General features: G+C 33.1%; 1 non-coding gene across 1 annotated transcript; it reads left to right on the top strand.

Moving 5' to 3' along the window:
* Positions 1 to 18325: 18325 nt before the first annotated feature.
* On the top strand, positions 18326 to 18432 carry LOC112495964 (small nucleolar RNA R71). The gene has a single exon (XR_003062380.2). It is a non-coding gene; the product is annotated as a small nucleolar RNA R71 (small nucleolar RNA).
* Positions 18433 to 20478: the final 2046 nt, after the last annotated feature.

Genomic DNA, 20478 nt, shown 5'->3' with positions numbered 1-20478 from the left:
CTTTCGGTACTTGTACACATTCATTGATGGTGTAACTCAATTCTTGTAGCCTTTTCTCAATGTCAGTGACATTCCTTACTTAAGTGACAACAACATGCTTTAGTGTTGTTGCAACAGTAGTCTCCGCAGTAATTGTTTCAACAGTTTGGGCAGTAAGAACCTCTTCATTCGTAATTCTTTCATCTTTTGCTAATATTTTCACCCCAGATACTGGACAATGCTGGTGATGAGTGAGGGAAACAAAAAAAATGGCAGTCTTGTGTTTTTTCATTGTACATTCTCTAATCTTTTTTCTCTATATGTTTTCCAACATAAAGTGGGAGACCCTTGAAAATGGCATACAAAAAGATACGGTGGTGGTGTGTGTGGTGGACATCAACCGAGATTTCAGAAATTTTACCCACACTTTGGCTACTAGTTTCAAATCAATTTTATTTACTACTCTTCCTTCCTCATTTAACCATAAACTACCCTCTACCGTAAGGGTTTTAAGCACATCACTCCACCTCTCAGCAGTCATATTCTCAACCATTTTTTAATACTCACAATCAATATCAGACAGTTAATTATAAAAGGCATTGATTACTCTTGGATCTAAATGGACTTGAACACTCTTTACCTATATTGTGCATTGGTCCTGCCACAACAAATTGAAGTAGAGTTCTTTAACAATTGGGAGCACAGGGTGTCGTTAGTGATTGCAAAAATCTAGCCATCCCCTCTTTGCTGCAGCAGCATGGATTATGTTGATTGTTCCTAATGGCTGTTAAGGGAATTGAAAACCTTTCTCCTCTAAAATCTTCCCAGGCTCGATAAATTCTTCAAATTTGTCTTTGGCCTTGTAACTGTGGAAGCTGTTAACATGTATATGTTCATTAATATTGATTTTAATGATAACAAACTTTAATTATTTTTTTATTAAAATGTTGGAGTTTTCATTAATAAATAATTTCTCAAAAGTTGGATAATCTTTCTAAATGTGTTCATGAAATCTGGATAATCGTTAACTTCAATAGGAAAATCATTCCTTACGAATTTTGGTTAAAATTTTGATTCTGGAAGTAAACGGTGAACCATTGACTTTGAAACAGTTAACCGATAATTTTCAAAGGGGAATAAATTCTTAAGCTTGAATCGATTAGCAAAAGCGGTTAAGGGAAATGAGTTTTGCAGGTTACTGGAATTAAATGGCGAACCGTTAACTTTAAACGGCTAACCGATAATTTCTAAAATGTCATTTCATGCTAACCTTCTACTGTTTAACAAGAACGGATAGCAGAAATGTTTTTTTGCAGATCTCTGGAAATTAACGGCAAACCGATAGTAACGGTCAACCTTTATTTGAAATTTAGCTCAACGGTCGCTTGGACCAGTGTTGTATATTTTAAGCTCAATTGCTATTGGTGTCAATGTGCAAGTGTACACAACAAGTAATAAAATGATGAGTATTCATGATCGCCTCCACAATGACTGATGCTACTAGAAATGTTACAACAATCCCAACAGTGCGAACTTTCTTCTATCTTAACTAAATAAAATTAATAAGATTGACTAATTAATGAGAATAAAAACTCAATAAAGTAAAATGCAATTATGAATTAAATTGTACGTTCAAACACAAAGAGAATTCAATAGGAGTGGAGTAGTTGAATGATCAAACTCTCTCGATGGGGTGACTGTCTTGTCAAATTAACACCAATTGCTACAACATTTGCTATAGCACTGGACATAATTACCTTGCATCTTCAGCTGTTGCATGTTGGACTTTTCATACCCTTATGCAATCTAACAATGACCAGTTGTTATGTCAACACAAGATACGACATTACAAGCATGTACTCTCTCTACCCTACAAGGTGAATCCCTATATCTAATTCATCACAAATCTCAAATCAAGTGTGGCCCTTTTAGGATTTAAGTTAAACTTATTCTAGGAAATTCAACTTAAGATCAAGTATTGCTCTAATAAGTTCCACTAAGACAGGTCATTTTGTGGTTTCTCTTAACTGGTATCATTAAATGGGAGGTCAACCAAAATAATAAATGTAATAAGATTCATTAATCTAGATTATTTGTCACTCAAGTACAATCAAATTTAGTTCAAAACTTGTAAAAGAAAAACAAATGACAAAGTTTCAGCCATCAAATATATATTTTCAACCAAAGAATAAAGAAGAAGAACAAAAGTTGAATGAGAAAAGTTGAATCTCAAATATTTTGCAGATTTTGTTATTGGTGCAGACTTGCGTCCTTCTCTTCAATCTTCTTCTTTGTTTCTTTCTTGTTTTTCTTTCAATTGTGATTGACGGCCCTTTTGTTCCTTATGATGTGTGCTCTTTTTATAGTTGAAAATTAGGGTAAACAGAAGCCTATGTCGCGTATCTTCCAGATTAGAAAACTACAGATCGTAAAATTCTGTAAAATTTTCTCTGTCGTTGTTCTAGGGTTGCTACAGCAACGGCTACAATAACTGTACTGTTCCAAATTCATTTCAATTCTTTTGTAGCCAAGTTCTTTTTCATCTTTTGCAAGCCCATTGTATTAGCATTCCTTCCTTGAAATTTGAGCTTCCGGTCACCTACAATTATACATATGATTTAAGCACACAATTTATTCTAAATCAAATAAAATTTATGAAGAATAAACTAAGATAAATGTTTAAGCAAAATATAACAAAAATGTAATAAAAACACATCATTTGCTCTCTAAGTATTATTTATTTAAGTCTAGAAGTGCCATGATAACTCTCAGTTCATAGAGTTATCAACCAGTCAAAGTGGTTAACCGATAACGATTAACGGCGAACTGATTTTGAGCAGAAAGTCAAAAATTGCTATTTTACATCTCCAACTATAAATAAGCTCACTCAAATTCAAGCAAGGGTTGATCACAACATTATCATTGAGCTTATAATCAAGAATACAATATGCATTAAGCTTAAAAATTCATTCTTATTCATTTATTGACACATTAAACATTGTTTTGTAATCTTATATATTGTGTGAGAGAAAAATAAATTTGTAATCTTTGTTTTGAGTGATTGTAAGTATTGGGATACACTTGGGTTAAGGGATTGTGGATAATCTCTTAATGTAAAGGTTGTTTGACACTTAAGAAGTCAATTGTAAGTGTTCTTGAAGCCTTGAAGGCTTCACTAGTGGAATCCTCAAGCTCGGTGTGGTTGAAGGCGTGGACGTAGGCAAGGTTGGCCGAACCACGTAAAAATCTCCGTGTTTGAATCTCTCTTCCCTTATCTTTTTATATTTTGGTTGATTTATTTATTATTGCTTTGAATTCATTTAAGATTTTCATTAAGTTTTGTTTAAGAATTACATATTGTTTAGAAACCCAATTCACCCCCCTCTTGGGTTTCCTAGATATTATTTCATTTGGTATTAGAGCGATGTGCTCTTATTAGGACTTAACCATCTCGAGTAAAAGATTTATGGCAACCCAAAATGACTCAACCTTTAGGGAAGGACAGTTTACAATTAGACCACCATTCTTTGACAGGAATGACTACCCATATTTGAAAACTATGATAAGAATTTATTTGCAAGCCGTAGATTATGAAATTTGGGAAGTTGTTTGTGATGGTCCATTCATGCCTATGACCAAAATTGAAGTAGGAGATGATATTCCAAAACCTTCAAGTCAATGGAGTGAGTTAGAAAAGAAAAAGATGTCTTGAAACTCCAAGGCAATAAATGCTCTGTTTTGTGTTCTTAATAAGAAAGAATTTCATAGAGTATCTAGTTGTGAGAGTGCTCAAGAAATATTGAATAAACTTGAAGTTGCCTATGATGGGACAAATCAAGTTAAAGAGTAAAAAATCAGTAGGTACATTGGTCAATACGAATTGTTCCAAATGGAACAAAATGAAAGTGTGTATTTTATGTATACACGATTTACGGACATATTGAACACCCTAGGAGCCCTAGGAAAGAATTTTTCGAATAGCAAAAAAGTGAAGAAAATCATTAGGTCTCTTCCAAAAGAATGAAGACCTAAGAGGACTGCCATTGAAGAAGCCAAAACTTGAATATTTTACCTATTGATGATTTAATTGGCTCTCTCATCTTATATGGAGAAGATTTGGCAGCAGAAAAAGGGCATGAGGAGAAAAAGAAAAGCATTGCTCTCAAAGCTTCAAAACATGAGAGTGATGAGAAAAGCGAATTAGATGATGAGGAGATGGCTATGCTAACTAGAAAATTCAGAAAACTGTACAAGAAAACTAATGAGCGGAGAAAGTTCAAAAACTTCAAGAATAAAAAAGAGAAGAATGAGTCAATCACTTGCTATGAATGTAAAAAGCCTAGACACATACGATCTGAATGTCCCCTTCTCAACAAGCTCTAGAAGAAAGCAATTGTAGCTACATAGGACGATAGCGATGAGAAAATGAGTGATGATGAAGAGCATCAAGAAATGATAAATATAGCTCTCACGGCGATCGGGGAAGAATCATTGGATGAAGTTGATAATGTAAGTGATCTTCCTATATATGATGAATTACATGATGTTTTTAAAGAATTGCATGATAAGTGGATAAAAATTGGTAAAAAAAATGCATGCCTTAAAAAGAAAATGCTAGAACTTACAAATGAAAAGGATGCCTTGAAAAAATGCAATGATTCTTTGAATGAGAAGATAAAAGATTAGAATTAGAGAATAAAATGTTGCATGATAAGATTACCTCTTTTAAAGGTAAACAAAGTGCTTCATATGAGCATGAAAAATCACATGTAGATGAATTGATAAAATGGAATGAAGTGCTTAAGAAGAAGAATAATGAGCTAAATGAAATTGTGGTAAAAATTCACAAAAATGTGTGTTTGATAAAGGAGGTATTGGTTACAAGCCAAATTTAAAACAAAAGTATTATGAGAATTACTTTGTGAAGAGTACCTCTATTAATAATCAAGTTGTATGTCATTTTTGTAGTCAAGATGGTCACATGAAAAATAGATGTCCAGTGAAAAGAAATGTATATTATGGTGTGAAATGTGTTTGGGTTCCAAAAGGAACCATTGCTAACACTCAAGAACCCAAGAAATTTTGGGTACCTAAAACTTAGAAACTTTTTGTGCAGGGATCAAAGAAATAGAAAAATAAGTGGTACTTGGACCGTGGATATTCAAGACACATGACAGGGAATTACATTTGGTTTTTACGTTTTACCAAGATCGAAAACGGTGGAAACATATCCTTTGGAGATAATTCAAAAGAAAAAATCATTGGTATCAGAAATGTCTATAATGTATCCTCTACTCTTATTGAAAATGTGTGTTTGGCTGAAAACTTGAAACACAATTTTCTTAGTATTAGTCAATTATGTGATAAGGGTTATAAAGTTGTTTTTGATAAGAATAAATGTGTTATTGAGAACTCATGTGATGTCAAGATTTTGTTTGTAGGAAATAGATGTGTTAATATTTATACCATGGATATAGATTGTACATCTTCTCTTAATAAATGTTTTTCCTCGTTGCATGATGATGGTTGGTTATGGCATAGAAGACTAGGACATGCAAGTATGAATTTAATTTCAAAGATTTCCAAAAATGATTTAGTTAAAAGTCTTCCAAAAATCGGTTTTCAAAAAGATAGAATTTGTGAAGCATGCCAATTGATAAACAAGTCAAAACCTCTTTTAAAAGTAAAAACCATATTTCTACTTCAAAACCTCTTCAATTAATTCATATAGATTTATTTGGACCTTCAAGGTATGCTAACTTGAGTGGAAAGTATTATCCTTTTGTAATTGTTGATGATTTTTCAAGATACACATGGGTATTATTCTTAGTTAATAAGAATGATGCTCTTGATGCATTTAAAGTGTTTTGTAAGAAAATTCAAAATGAGAAAAAGGTATGGCATTGCATGCATTAGGAGTGATCATGGAGGAGAGTTTGAAAACTATGCATTTGAAATATTTTGCAATAATCTAGGCATTGTGCATAAATTTTCATCACCTAGAACTCCACAACAAAATGGAGTTGTTGAGAGAAAGAATATGTCAATTCAAGAAATGGTTAGGACCATGTTGAATGAAAATTCTTTGCCTAAGTATTTTTGTGCCAAGGCTGTTAACATTGCTTGTTATGTTTTAAATCGTGTGTTGATTAGACCTCATCTCAATAAAACTCCATATGAGCTTTGGAAAGATAGAAAATCCAACATTGGTTATTTCAAGATTTTTAGGTGCAAATGTTTTATTTTGAACACTAAGGATAATCTTGGCAAATTTGATCTAAAATTCGATGTTGGCATCTTTCTTGGGTATTCAAACTCAAGAAAAACTTATAGAGTTTATAACAAAAAAATTCTAGTTGTGGAAGAATCTATGCATGTTACGTTTGATGAATCTAACCGCTCATCTACGAAGAAAGTTGTTATTGATAATAATGCAGATGAAGAACTACAAGAAGAGTCATCAAAGGATAACCAAAAGGATGCCCCATATGGAAATCAAGAGGAGTAACATGAAGAAACAAATGCAGAGCAAAATGCAGGTACTTCTCAATCACTCCTCAAGGAGTATAGGTATGTTTCCTCTTATCTTAAAGACTTAATCTTAGGAGATCCCTCACGTGGCATAACAATTAGATTATCTTTTAGAAATACTTGTGAGTATGCTGCATTTATATCGCAAATTGAACCAAAATTCTTTGCGGGTGCGGAAAATGATGAATCTTGGATTATGGCAATTTGAGAGAAGCAATGTGTGGGAATTACTTCCTAAATTAGAAAATCAATCCATTATAGGCACTAAATGGGTATTTAGAAACAAAATGGATGAATCCGGTATGGTTGTAAGGAATAAAACTAGATTAGTAGCTCAAGTTTACAATAAAGAAAAGAGAATTGATTTTGATGAAACGTTTGCACCCGTAGCTAGATTAGAATCCATTAGGATGTTCTTAGCATCTGCATGTCATAAATATTTCATTTTATTTCAAATGGATGTTAAGAGTGCTTTCTTAAATGGTTATATAATGGAGGAAGTTTATGTGAAACAACCCCTTGGTTTTGAAAATGAAAAATTTCCTAATCATGTTTACAAGTTGTCAAAAACATTTTATGGATTAAACCAAGCACCTAGAGTATGGTATGATAGGCTTAAGAATTACTTTTTAAATAATGGTTTTTCGATGGGTAAAGCGGATATTACTTTCTTTGTTAAGCATAAGAACCAAGATATACTTGTTCTTCAAATTTATGTTGATGATATTATCTTTGTTTCTACTAATGAATTGTTGTGTAAAGAATTTTCATCTTGTATGAGTAAAGAATTTGAGATGAGTATGATGGGAGAGTTGAAGTACTTCTTTGGGCTGCAAATAAAACAAAATGGGGAAGAAATTTTCATAAATCAAGCCAAGTATGTGAAAGATATATCCAAAAGATTTGGCATTGATGAATTAAATATCAAAAGCACTCCAATGAGCACAATAACCAAGCTTGACAAAGATGGAAAAGGCAAATAAGTTGATTTTAAAATGTATCGAGGTATGATTGGCTCTTTACTTTACTTAACCGCAAGTAGACCCGATATCATGTTTAGTGTATGTTTGTGTGCAAGATTTCAATCATGTCCTAAGGAATCTCATTTGTTTGTTGTAAAAAGAATTTTCCGTTATTTGAGTAGAACCATAGACCTTGGCCTTTGGTATCCTAAAGGAACTCATATAGATTTGACTTGTTATTCGGATGTGGATTTTGCCGGTTACAAAGTTGATAAGAAAAGTATTAGTGGAGCTTTCCATTTACTAAGTCATTCACTTGTTTCATGGTTTAGTAAGAAACAAAATTCGGTTGCACTCTTAACCACTGAGACTGAATATATTGCCGCAGAGAGTTGTTGTGCACAAGCTCTTTGGATGAAACAAACACTTAGAGACTATGACATTAATCTTGAACAAATTCCTATCAAGATTGATAATACTAATGCTATAAATCTTTAAAAAAAATCACATTCAGCACTCTAGAACTAAGCATATAAAGATTAGACATCATTTCTTGAGAGATCATGTTCAAAAGGGAGATATTGCATTAGAGTTTATCTCTACGAAAAAACAACTTGCCGATATTTTTACAAAACCTCTTTGTGAAGATCAATTTTCAAAAATTTGGCATAAACTTGGGATGATGAAATTTTTGCATTAGCATTTCTACCCATGTTATTGAGTCTATTAAAATTGATTGATTGATGATTGTTGATATCAATGAAGTGTTCGAGCATGATATATAAGTGATGTGTTTGAATTATTAACTTTTGCATGCTTATAAGAATTGATTGTTTAAATACATGTGAGTTCATGAATCATGCATTAAACTGGTCCTTAAAACATTTTGGATCAATGAAATGATCTTGGACTGTATTATTTGTTGGCTAAAAATTAAAACAAATGTGCGAAATCATATATAAAATAAATAGATAACAGTTTCTCCATAAACGGTGCACCGTTTAAATCCAGAAACTAGGATATGATATCTGTAAATTAGCAGCAAACCGTTTGTTGAAAACGGTAAACCGATTAAAAATAAAGAGCTCACTGGAATTTACTCCTTTACCGTTTATGACTATCCGTTTACCGTTTTTGATTAAGTGTTCTCTAGAATTTAACGGTTTGCCAATTATAAAAAACGGCTCGCTATTTTCATGCGATATAAATTGTTCCCAGGATATAAACTGTTCCCAGGTTTTTCTTCCTTGTCTTCATTACCCTCTCACCGTTTTCTCCATAGACGCGAAACCAAAGCTTTCTCTCTCTCTAATCTATCATTTTTCTTGCATTTTCTTGCCAAATCACTCTGTTAGAATAATTTCTAATCATCATTAGATCACTTAATCATTTCTAATCATCATTATATCACTTAATCATTTCTAATCATCATTAGATCACTTTCACCGATTCAAAACATCAAATCAAGCCCCAAATTTGGCCAGATTTTTGACCTCTTTGGCCAAATTAAAACTCCAAATCACTTCCTCTACTCTCTCTTAACCCTGAAATCGGCTCCATTTTCTCCATTTTCATCTTTTTAAAAATTTTCCCACTTCCTTCAGTGTATCCATGGCTGACTCATCTCGTCGGACTCAGAAGAGAAAAGCTACTCCTAGTAGAACTCCTATACCTCCATGGGAAACCTTTAAATTCGAAAGAATTCATATCCCCACAGCCCTATTGGCCAAACGCTTCTAAGACCGCTTCATGGGATGAAAGGTACTTGACTCTTACTAGGTTGATATAGAAGACTTTAAAAAGTTGATTGTTTGTGGTAGAAGTGTTAGGAATATGCTACTACCTTGGGAGTCGACTATTGATTTTGATAAAAGAGTATATCCTAATCTAGCCCGTGTTTTCTATTCGAACATGGAAATTTCCGCAACTCGATTAGACATGATAGTTACTCATGTTGGGGGTGTTCCTATTGAATTTGATGTTGAGAACTTAAACAATATCCTAGGAATACATAATGCTGGATATCGGATTTATGCATCTCGGAAAGCTTTGTCATTTGACAGCTTTACTCATTGTGAGGGTGTTCGTAACATTTGTCGGCGTCGAGATCTTACTAATGATATTTGTGCTATTACTTTTCGATTGCAATTATTGCCTCTACAAGTTCGAATTGTTCACATTATTTTACAACACATTATCACTCCTAGGAAAGGTTATTCAAATGAGGTCACGAGGTTGGATATTGGGTTATTGGATAGTCGACCTATTAAACTTGGCTATGTCATTTTGCGACACATGCTGAGCACCCCTGCAGTTAACCACCGCTTGCTCCGTTATGGCAGTATCATCTCTAAGATACCGCGGCACTTCCACATGCCTCTTTGAGATGTAGTGTATAAGGAGACTAAACTGATTGGTCCGGAAGACTGCCAAAATTTTTTTTCTTGTTCAAATTATTCTTTTCTATTTTTTTTTTATGATGAAGGGGAAGATAAATATGATATGACTTTTATTTTGAATCTTGATAAATTTTAAATAAAATGTTATGAATGATATGTTTTTGAAAAATTTTATATTGGCTAAAATTTGTTTTTGATTAAAAATGTAATTGGCAATACATTTAAGGGGAGCATACATTTAGTGGAAGTAAAATATTGAAGTTTGTCATCATAAAAAAGGGGGAGAATGTTAATATGTATATGTTCATTAATATTGATTTTGATGATAACTAACTTTAATTGTTTTTTATTAAAATGTAGTAGTTTTCATTAATAAACAATTTCTCAAAAGCTGTATAATCTTTCTAAATGTGTTCATGAAATCTGGATAATCGTTAACTTTAATCGGGAAATCATTCCCGGTGAATTTTGGTTAAAATTGTGATTTTGGAAGTAAACAGTGAACCGTTAACTTTGCAATGGTTCACCGATAATTTCTAGAGATGAATAAATCCTTAAGTTTGAACCGGTTAGAAAAAACAGCTAAGGGAAATGAGTTTTGTAGGTTACTGAAATTGAACAGCGAACCGTTAACTTCAAATGGCTAACCGATAATTTCCAAAATGCCATTTCATGTTAACATTCAATCGTTTAGCAGAAATTTGTTTTGCAGTCGTCTGGAATTTAACGGCAAACCGATAGTAACAAACGGTCAACCGTTTATTTGAAATTCAGCTCAACAGTTACTTGTACTAGTCAAAACGGTTAACCGTTATCGGTTAACGACGATCCGATTTCGGGCAGAAAGTCAATAATGACTATTTTTCATCTCCAACTATCAATAAGCTCAATCAAATTCAAATAAGGGTTGATCACAATGTTATCATTGAGCTTATAATCGAGAATATAATATTCATTGAACTTAAAAATTCATTCTTATTCATTTATTCACACATTAAGCATTGATTTGTAATCTTATATATTGTGTGAGAGAAAAACAAATTTGTAATCTTTGTTTTGAGTGATTGTAAGTGTTGAGATACACTTGAGTTAAGAGATTGAGGATAATCTCTGGATATAAAGGTTGATTGACACCTAAGTAGTCAATTATAAGTGTTCTTGAAGCCTTGAAGGCTTGACTAGTGGAATCCTCAAGCTCGGTGTGCCTGGAGGTGTGGACGTAGGCAAGATTTGTCGAACCACGTAAAAATCTCTGTGTTTGAATCTCTCTCCCTTTACCTTTTTATAATTTGGTTGATTTATTTATTATTGCTTTGAATTCGTTTCAGGTTTGCATTAAGTTTTGTTTAAGAATTGCATACTCTTTAGAAACTCAATTCACCCCCCCTCTTGGGTTGCTTAGATATTATTTCAGAAGCGTGAGAGATCCTTTAGACGTGAAGTTGTCTTATTGTATCTCATCATTACTAGAGCAGTAGAACGGAGTTGTGGGGTACCTACAAAGAGAGACAAATAGCGAAAAAGAGTCCAAAGTTTATGGAGAATTGTGATCGAGAACAGAAAAATTGGATGTGAATGAAAAGAAGCACAGTAAAACCCTAATTTATCGGTGAGGGTAAAATAGAGAAAAATTAATGAATGTGATAAAATTTGGAAATTGAATTTAAATTTTAAAACAAATCCTAATTTAGGATATCGGGTTCTGGAATTTAGGGATTATGTAATCCATCCTTATCCTTATCTTGATTCGTTGAGCCAGCTATCAAAATTTTCACTCCTAACAGTTAAAAAGGTCTTCCTAAAGTTGTGTCACTGTAACGGTAAGAATTCTTACTGCAGCAAGTAATTTAGTGCTACAGCAAGTAATTTGGTGCTGCAGCAACTGCAAAAAAGTCCATTGTTTTATGAGAATCCCTATCCAACTGTCATGTAAAGTGTAATGCTGCAACAATGTGTGTCAGTGTTTTAGCCAAATATTTTTTTATGCTGCAATAAAATGAAGAGAAGAAAAGAAAAGAAATTAATTAATTTATGTTAAAATGAGGCACAAATCCTCCCTTGAATTGTGCAAATCACCTTTAACATAATGTTTAACCCGCTGCCCATTTACCATAAATTCATGACTAGTTCTCTCGTCTTTAAGGTCCACATCATCATGAGGGTGGATATTGGTAAGTCTAAAAGGCCTTGACCATCTAGATTTTAGCTTTCCTAGAAAAGGCTTTAATATAGAATTGTATAGCAAGACTTGTTGACCTGGAATTAAATCCATTTGTTGGATGTGTTTGTTATGCCATTGTTTTGTTTTGTCTTTGTAAATCCTTGCATTTTCATAAAAGAACAGTCTTAACTCCTCAAGCTCACAAAGGTGCAACTTCCTATGTTCTGCTGCAGCGTGCATGTTTATGTTTAGTTGTTTTAGCGCCCAAAATGCTTTATGCTTGAGCTCCAGTTGCAAATGGCAAGCTTTTCCATATACAATTCTGTATGGAGACATGCCAAGTGGTGTCTTATAAGTTGTGCATATGCCGCCCATAAGGCATCATGTAGCCTAAGAGACCAATCTTTTTTAGTAGGGTCCACCATTTTTTCTAAAATCCTTTTTTATTTCCCTGTTATATACTTCTGCCTACCTATTAGACTGAGGATGATATGCTGTAGCAACCTTGTGCTTAATTCCATATTTAGGCAATGTTGCAGCAAATGTCCTGTTGTAAAAATGAGTGCCTTCATCATTGATGATAGCTCTTAGAGTTCCAAATCTTGTAAAAATATTCTTCTGAAATAATCTCACCATGGCTTTAGTATATTTGTTGGGAGTGTTATAGCTTCCACCCATTTGGACACATAGTCTACAAAAACTAAAATGTATAAATTCCTAAATGAGGGTGGGAATGAACCCATAAAATCTATCCCCCAGACATCAAAGAGCTCAACTTCTAAAATGTTGGTTAATGGCATTTCATGCTTTTAAGAAAATGTTCCCTGTTCTTTGACACATGTCGCAACATTTAACAAACTCATAAGCATCTTTAAAATTAGAGGGCCAGTAATAACCTGATTATAAAACCTTGGCTGTTATTTTGTGGCCTCCAAAATGTCCTCTGTATGCTGCAGCATAGCATGATTACAGTATGTTCAAAATTTTTTCATTAGGCACACATCTCCTGATCACATGATCTAAACACATCTTGTACAAATGAAGTTCATCCCATTAATAACTTCTCATATCATGGAGAAATTGTTTTTTCTGCTGGTAACTTAGATTAGGTGGCAACATTCCACTCACCAAGTAATTAGCAAAATCAGCATACCATGGTAACTCATATTGCTGCAGCATCTATGCATGCTGTAGCATTAGCATTTGCTCGTCAGGCAATGTCTCTGTGATCTCTTGCTTGATCAGAGTACTTTAATCTACCTCCAGCCTAGAAAGATGGTCTGCTACTTGGTTCTTAGTCCTTTTTTTTTATTATCTTTTATCTCCAAGTCAAACTCTTGGAGCAAGAGGATCCATCTTTTCAACCTCAGATTGGCATGCTTCTTTGAGATCAAATATTTTATGGTTGAGTGATCAGTGTAAACAATCACTTTGGTACCAACTAAATAGGCCCTAAATTTGTCAAATGCAAAGACAACTGCTAGTAATATTCTTCATTTGCCCTAACACTGCTCTAACAGAATGGTCGTTAGCATCACACATCAACTTAAAACGTAGGCTCCAATCTAGTGTTATAACAACTGGTGCTGTAACAAGAGCTTTTCATAATTCAACAAAAGCCTTTAAACAGTTCTCATCAAAATAGAAAGGTCTATCATGCTCCAGCAGCTAGCATAGGGGTTTTGATATTTTTCAAAAATCCTTAATGAATTTTCTATAGAATCCTGCATGTCCCAAAAAACTCATAATGCCCTTGATTGAAGTAGGTGGTACGAGTGTATCAATCACCTCGATTTTGGATTTATCAACTTCTATTCATTTTTTAGAGACTCCATGGCTTAGAACTATCCTTTCATGTACCATAAAATGACACTTTCCCAATTCAACATTAAATTTGTCTCTTCACATCTTTTAAGTACATTTTCTAGATTATGCAAACAATCATTGTAAGTCTCCCCAAAGATCGAGAAGTCATCCATGAATACCTCAAGCATTTTCTCCATCAGTTTGAAAATATGGACATCATACACTTTTGGAATGTTGCTGGAGCATAGCACAAATTAAAATGCATTCTTTTGAAAGCAAAGGTTTCATAAGGACAAGTGAATATTGTCTTCTCTGGATCTTCTAGTGCTATAGCAATTTGATTGTAACCTGAATACCCATCCAAGAAACAGTAGTACTTTTTTCCAACAAGTCTGTCCAGCATCTGATCTATGAAAGGCAACAGGAAGTGATCATTCCTTGTGGCTTTGTTTAGCTTCTTATAATCCATGCACACTCGTCATCCAATCACTGTTCTTATAGGAATGAGCTCATTCTTCTCATTTGCCACCATTGTCACTCCAACTTTCTTTAGAATATATTGTACTAGACTCATCCAAGAACTGTTAGATATTGGGTAGATGATCCCAGCATCAAGCCATTTGATAATCTGTTTCTTCATGACTTCCTTCATAATCAGATTTAATCTGTTTTGCTGCTCTACCAAATGGCTATAGCAATCCTCTAGCAATATTTTGTCTATACATATGGAGGGGCTGATTCCTTTGATATCTACCATGGTCCGTCTAACTGCCTTTTTGTATCTCTCCAACACTTCCACCAAGTTTTTTTTTTTTTTTGCTCTGCATTCAAAGAAGATGAAATGATTACAGGTAGAGTGTTATTGTCACTAAGATAAACATATTTTAGATGTGAAGGTAAAAGTTTTAATTTTACAACAAGAGTTAATTCAATAGACAGTACAATAGGTTTTACTTCCCTATTTGATAGAGCAAGAGACTCAAAATGTCTGTCTGTCCTCACAGGTTGCTTTTCTCCTAACCATGCTATATGCGCTGCTTCAGCATCTTCATCTTCAAGTTCTTCAAATGTGACAACTTTGATTTTTTCATTGCTACAGCATCTGCTCAAGCTGTCTATGACAGTAACTCTACAGCATGACAAAATGATAGTCTTTAACCTTATCAGGACTCTTCATTTCTTCCAAAACGTTAAAGGCAACTTGTTGATCATTAACCCCCATAGTCAGTTCCCTTTTTTTTTTACATGAATTAAAGTCTTTCCCATGGCTACTGATAAGTGCATATTTTCCATATATTTTGCTATTAATTTCTCTATCTTTTTCTTGTTTTGGTCTTAAATATTCTAGTTATTTTAGTTAATTTTTAATTTAGTAAATTATATTTTATTGTGTTAATTTTTATCTTAGTTTTATTTATTTTGTTATTTTAGGTATATTCTGGAATTAAAGAGAAATTAAATCGGAGCATTCAGGAAAGAAATTTAATTGAAGATTTAGAGACAAAAGTGCACAAGAGATTAAGAATTGGAAGGAATTAGAAAATAAATTTAATTAAAGCTTGTATGGGCCAAGCAAAATTAATGTTGCACATGGAGCTAAAATTAGAAAATGAAAGTAAAAAAGGAAGCCAAGCCAATTAACAAGCCAAGCCATCACATGAAAGCAAAATTGGAAAACAAAGATTGCAAACCAAAAGTAGCCACGTGAAAGGAAAGAGAATAAAGCCTTTTGGCTTTAGGAAATCATTATTGGCTTATTAATTAAAGCATGAAAGTGGCGGTTTTGGGCTTTGAAAATTAATTCTTTCCAGGCAAGGATTTAAAAAGCCACAATTGAAGCATTATAAATAGGGTCAAGTGGAAGCAACACTGGAGATATTCGGCAGCCAAGAGGATTTGAGGAACTAGCAGTCGGAAGAAGGAAAAGCAAGGGAGAAACCGAAAATGAATTGAAGAAAAAGGCAGCCGCTTGAATTAATCTCCATGACTGGTTTTATCAATTCTCTTATTCCCAATTCAATTATGTTAGGCTAGATTTTTATTTGGTTGAGGGTGAATTCAAAACCTTAAACATGTTATACAATTAAATTTAAATTCTATCACTCAATTTATTTAATTGAGATTGTTTATGTTCTTCTATAATTAATGTTAATGGTTTATTCTTGTTTTATTTGAGTGGCCAATTAGATAGGACTTGAATAAATTTTGTTGCTAGATTAAAATTCTTGATCCGTAATTATCTTGATATTTTAATCATTAGTAGCAGGTTGGAATCAGTGATTTCAATTGGAGAACATAACCTAGGTTAAATAATCCGAGCTTGTGTGTTTATTGCCTAGATCAACCTAATATCTTTCTTTGTTTAATGCTTCCATTATCTTAAATTTAAAGAGCTTGTTTTAAATTATTTAATGGTTAGAGATTAGGTGAAGAGCTTGTTTTGCCTAACAAGACACTAAGGAAAGATTGAGACTAACAGAGCTTATTGTTGTCTACGGTTGATAGTTTTAATATAAATTGATGATAGAATTGATATATTATGTGCATGTTTAGTGGTGGCGAATGATCATTTAACCAAAGTTTTCATCATTATTATTTCTTTCTCCTTTAATTAGAGTTTTTATTAAATTCTTGTTCATAGTTTTAATTTCTTTATTTCTTACTATTTAGTTAAAAATTCATAAACCCCATTTTTATTTATAATTGGCATTTTCTTTAGTTAGATTAATTTATATTATTATTACTATTATTATTACTACTATTATTTTATTTTAAATCTTGCTTTGGAGTTAATAATAAATATAACTAGCATAGTCTCTGTGGGATCGATCCTTACTCGCTCTGTACTAATTATTTATATTAGTGGTAAGGTTTTAAATTTGGTGCACCTTAACGACACTACCAGCTACTAAAGGTCTGCCTAGAATAATTAGTACTTCTTTGTCTGCTTCAAAGTCTAGCACTATAAAATCGACTACAAAAATGAATTTATCCACCTTAAGCAGCACATCATTAATCTTGCCTTCAAGATAAGCATGAGATCTATCAGCAAGTTACAACGTCACTGTGGTTGGTGTGACTTCTCTCATTCGTAATTGGTTGTATACTGATAGTTGCATAATATTAATATTTGCTCCCAAATCACAAATTGTCTTACCACTGTATCTATTTCCAATGGAACATGAAATTGTAAAACTTCCAAGATCTTTTAATTTCTGAGGGATTTTTCTACAACATATGGTTGCATTTTTGTGTTAGAGCAACTGTTTCGAATTCTCCAAGCCTCATCTTTCTTGCCAATATATCTTTAAAAAACTTTACATAATTTGGCATTTGTTCCAATGCTTCCACAAACGGAATGCTGAAATGCAGTTGTTTCAATACCTCCAAAAATTTGCTAAACTGTTTATTTTGCTTTTGCTTTTGAAATCTTTAAAGGAATAGTGGTGGATGCCTAAACTATTGTGCTGCAGCAGGCTGTACAGACTACTTTTCTCTTCCTTTATTCTGATTTGTTGCTATTAGTGCTACAATTTCTTCCTCAATAAGCACTGAGTCATGTTTTTCTGCAGTTGTTGTAGCTTGGCTACTTTCGCCAGTGTGCTGGAAAATGGGTTATTGTGAGTTTTCTTCAATTTGTGTTTCCTCTTGAGTTGAATTAGGTTCCACTCTTCTATTTAGTACTCTGACTAGAATATGAACATCGTTTCTAGACCTTAAATTAATCACCTTTCAATGTTCTTTTCCTTTTCCTCTTGGATCCTCCGTGTTGCTTGGTAACTTCTCTGAGGTCTGTTGCTCAATGTTATGGCAAGTTTTCAAATCTGATTCTCCAAGTTTTTTAAAGATACAGCTTGGCTTTAGACCACTACTTCATTCTTCATAATATACTCTTTAATTAGAGTTTCTAGAGAACTAAATTGATCATTACTAGTGTTTCTTTGCCCTTACATTTGCTGACGAAAACCAGGTGGCGGAGTAGGTCTATTCTGTCCACTAAATGTTGCAGCATGCTAATTCTGATTGCTCCATGAAAAATTTGGGTGTTGTCTCCATCCAGGGTTATAGGTGTTTAAATATGGATTCTTCTGATTTTGTCTATTAAAGCTGCCCGCATAATTAACTAAAGCTAGATTCTTAGGACAATTATCATATAAATGCTCCTCTCCATAATAAACACAAGAGACTTCAACAACTTGATAAACTACTGCTAAAGCAATGGTCATTACTTTAACCATATTTGTCAATGATGTTACTTTGGCTGATAATGCTATCAATGCATCCACATTGTGTACTCCTGCTGCTCCTCTTGCTCCAGCTTGTCTTACTGATGGCCATTGATAGTTATTGTTAGTTATCCTCTTCAAAATTTCATAAGCCTCATTATATTACTTAGACAACCAAGCCCCATTTGTTGAAGATCTACCATCAATCTAGTGCTTGAGTTCAACCAATTATAGAAAGTTTCCAACTGTATGAAATAAGAAATACTATGATGAGGGCATCTCCTGAGGAGCTCCTTGAATATTTCACATGCATCATACAAACTTTCACCTTCAAGTTAATGGAAGAATGTGATCTCATTCCTCAACTTTGCACTTTTTGTCAGAGGAAAATACTTCATTAAAAATTTATCAGCCAAATCATTCCATGTTGTGATGGAGTTTTGTGGCAAAGAATTCAACCATATCCTTGTTGGATCTCTTAAAGAAAAAGGGAAAAGTTTGAGCCTTAATGCTTTCTACAATGCTCCAGTAAATTTGAAAACATCACTCACCTCCAAGAACGGTTTAAGGTGAAGGTGAGGATCTTCTTATAGCAATCCATTGAATTGTCCCACTATTTGTAGCATCTGAAGCAACATTGGTTTCAGTTCAAAATTGGCAGCTTGTACTTCAGGTCTAACTATCCCATGTTATATAACATGAGGGGTCAACACGGGATAGTCTCTAATGGCTTTGTCTCTGTTATCTGCCATGTGGATATTGTTGTTTTCTAACATTCTTGAAATACTAGTTATGCAATCTAAGGGGGGCTGAATTGGGATTTTAAAACTTAAACTAAACAAACCACACAATAATTCAATCTATTGCCTTAATAAATAAAAAAATAATAAATTTAATAAAGCACAATAATTAAAAGAGTAAGGGAAGAGAGAGCAAATATAATGATTTTTATGTGGTTCGACAATCCCTGCCTACGTCTATGCCTCCAAGCCTACCAAGCTCGAGAATTTCATTATCCAAGCCTCCTAAGGATTAAAATGTTTATAATTGACTTCCAATGTGTCAATAAACCTTTACAACAAGAGATTATCCTCCAATCTCTTCACTCAAGTGTTTCCCACACTTATGCACTTACAAATTTGATAAGAAAACAAAAATTAAAACTAAAACTCTCTTTTAGAATAGATATACAAATGATAACTCAATCAAGATTTAATCTATGATGATTTGTGAATTTGAAGCTTAAAATATATTTTTTACACTTGTTTATACTTGCAAAAGTCTTAAAATTGAAGTTGGATTTGATTTTATATAGATTTAGCTTAAAAACTAATTGTTATAAGCAAATTCCAGCAAGCGGGTAGCCGTTTAACTAGCCGGCTCCTCGCTACAGTACAGTGAAAGTTATCGTTAAAATTTGAATTTTGCTATAGTAACAATATTTATACAATTTCATGTTGTCCAAAACTTTCTATAATTGTACTAAGGCCCAAAAGTCATAAAATTTTACAAACAGGTCTAATTTCAGAATTTCTAAATAATAATCGTTATTCCTAAAACTTTATGAAATTATGATATGACTCAAAATATAATAATATTTTTCAAAGAAGTTCATTTCAAAATTTAACAAAATATTTATAAAATTTTAAAGTTCTAAAAAACTTTTCAATTTAGTCCAAAATTTAAAAATATAAAATTTTCCTCAGGCGGCTAGCCGCTAGTCCTCAGGCAATCAGCCGCTAACTCTCTATCCATTTATAATATTTACACTCAGGTCCTCTAACTTTTATAAATTATAGTACGACCTAAACATTTCAAATGTTTTCAAATAAGTTCAAATCCAGAACTCAAAACTATACTTATTAAAGATTGCAAAACTTTTTCATTTTAGTCAACATTTTGAAAAACATCTAATTTCTTGAGATACTTGGCTTATAATTGCAAAACCTTCGGTTTCATAATGATGATTTATCAAACAAAATCTTGAGCTTCTCAAATGCTAAACCATGCATATATTAAATCATACCGGCTTTATAAGAATTTGTCGCAATAATGACTCCGTTGAGCTAAACTTTTTTCTTGATCGCGCAATTTTTCGTTGAGTGTCTTGAGCTTGATTTCACTTGACTCACTTGCATAAATATTATCCTTCAAGAACTAGCAAAAATGTGAAGTACAATATTTATCAAATCACTTAAGACATATGTTTGTCATAATCAAAATTACATTATGTATAGCCCTTTAGGCTAACACTTCTTGGCCATTAACAGGTTGTATTTCTCCGTGAGGGTTCAAATTACCCACATCTTGCAAATCGTCCATTGCTACAACAGCCTTTGAATTCCTATTCTTTTTCCTCAATCTCCTTACAGTTCTTTCAATATCTAGATCAAATTAAAATTCAACAGGTTTGT

This window comes from Citrus sinensis, chromosome 7, assembly GCF_022201045.2.
Source record: "Citrus sinensis cultivar Valencia sweet orange chromosome 7, DVS_A1.0, whole genome shotgun sequence".
NCBI lineage: Eukaryota > Viridiplantae > Streptophyta > Magnoliopsida > Sapindales > Rutaceae > Citrus > Citrus sinensis.
Note: the sequence above shows the minus strand (reverse complement) of the source record. Positions and strands in the feature narration are given on the sequence as shown.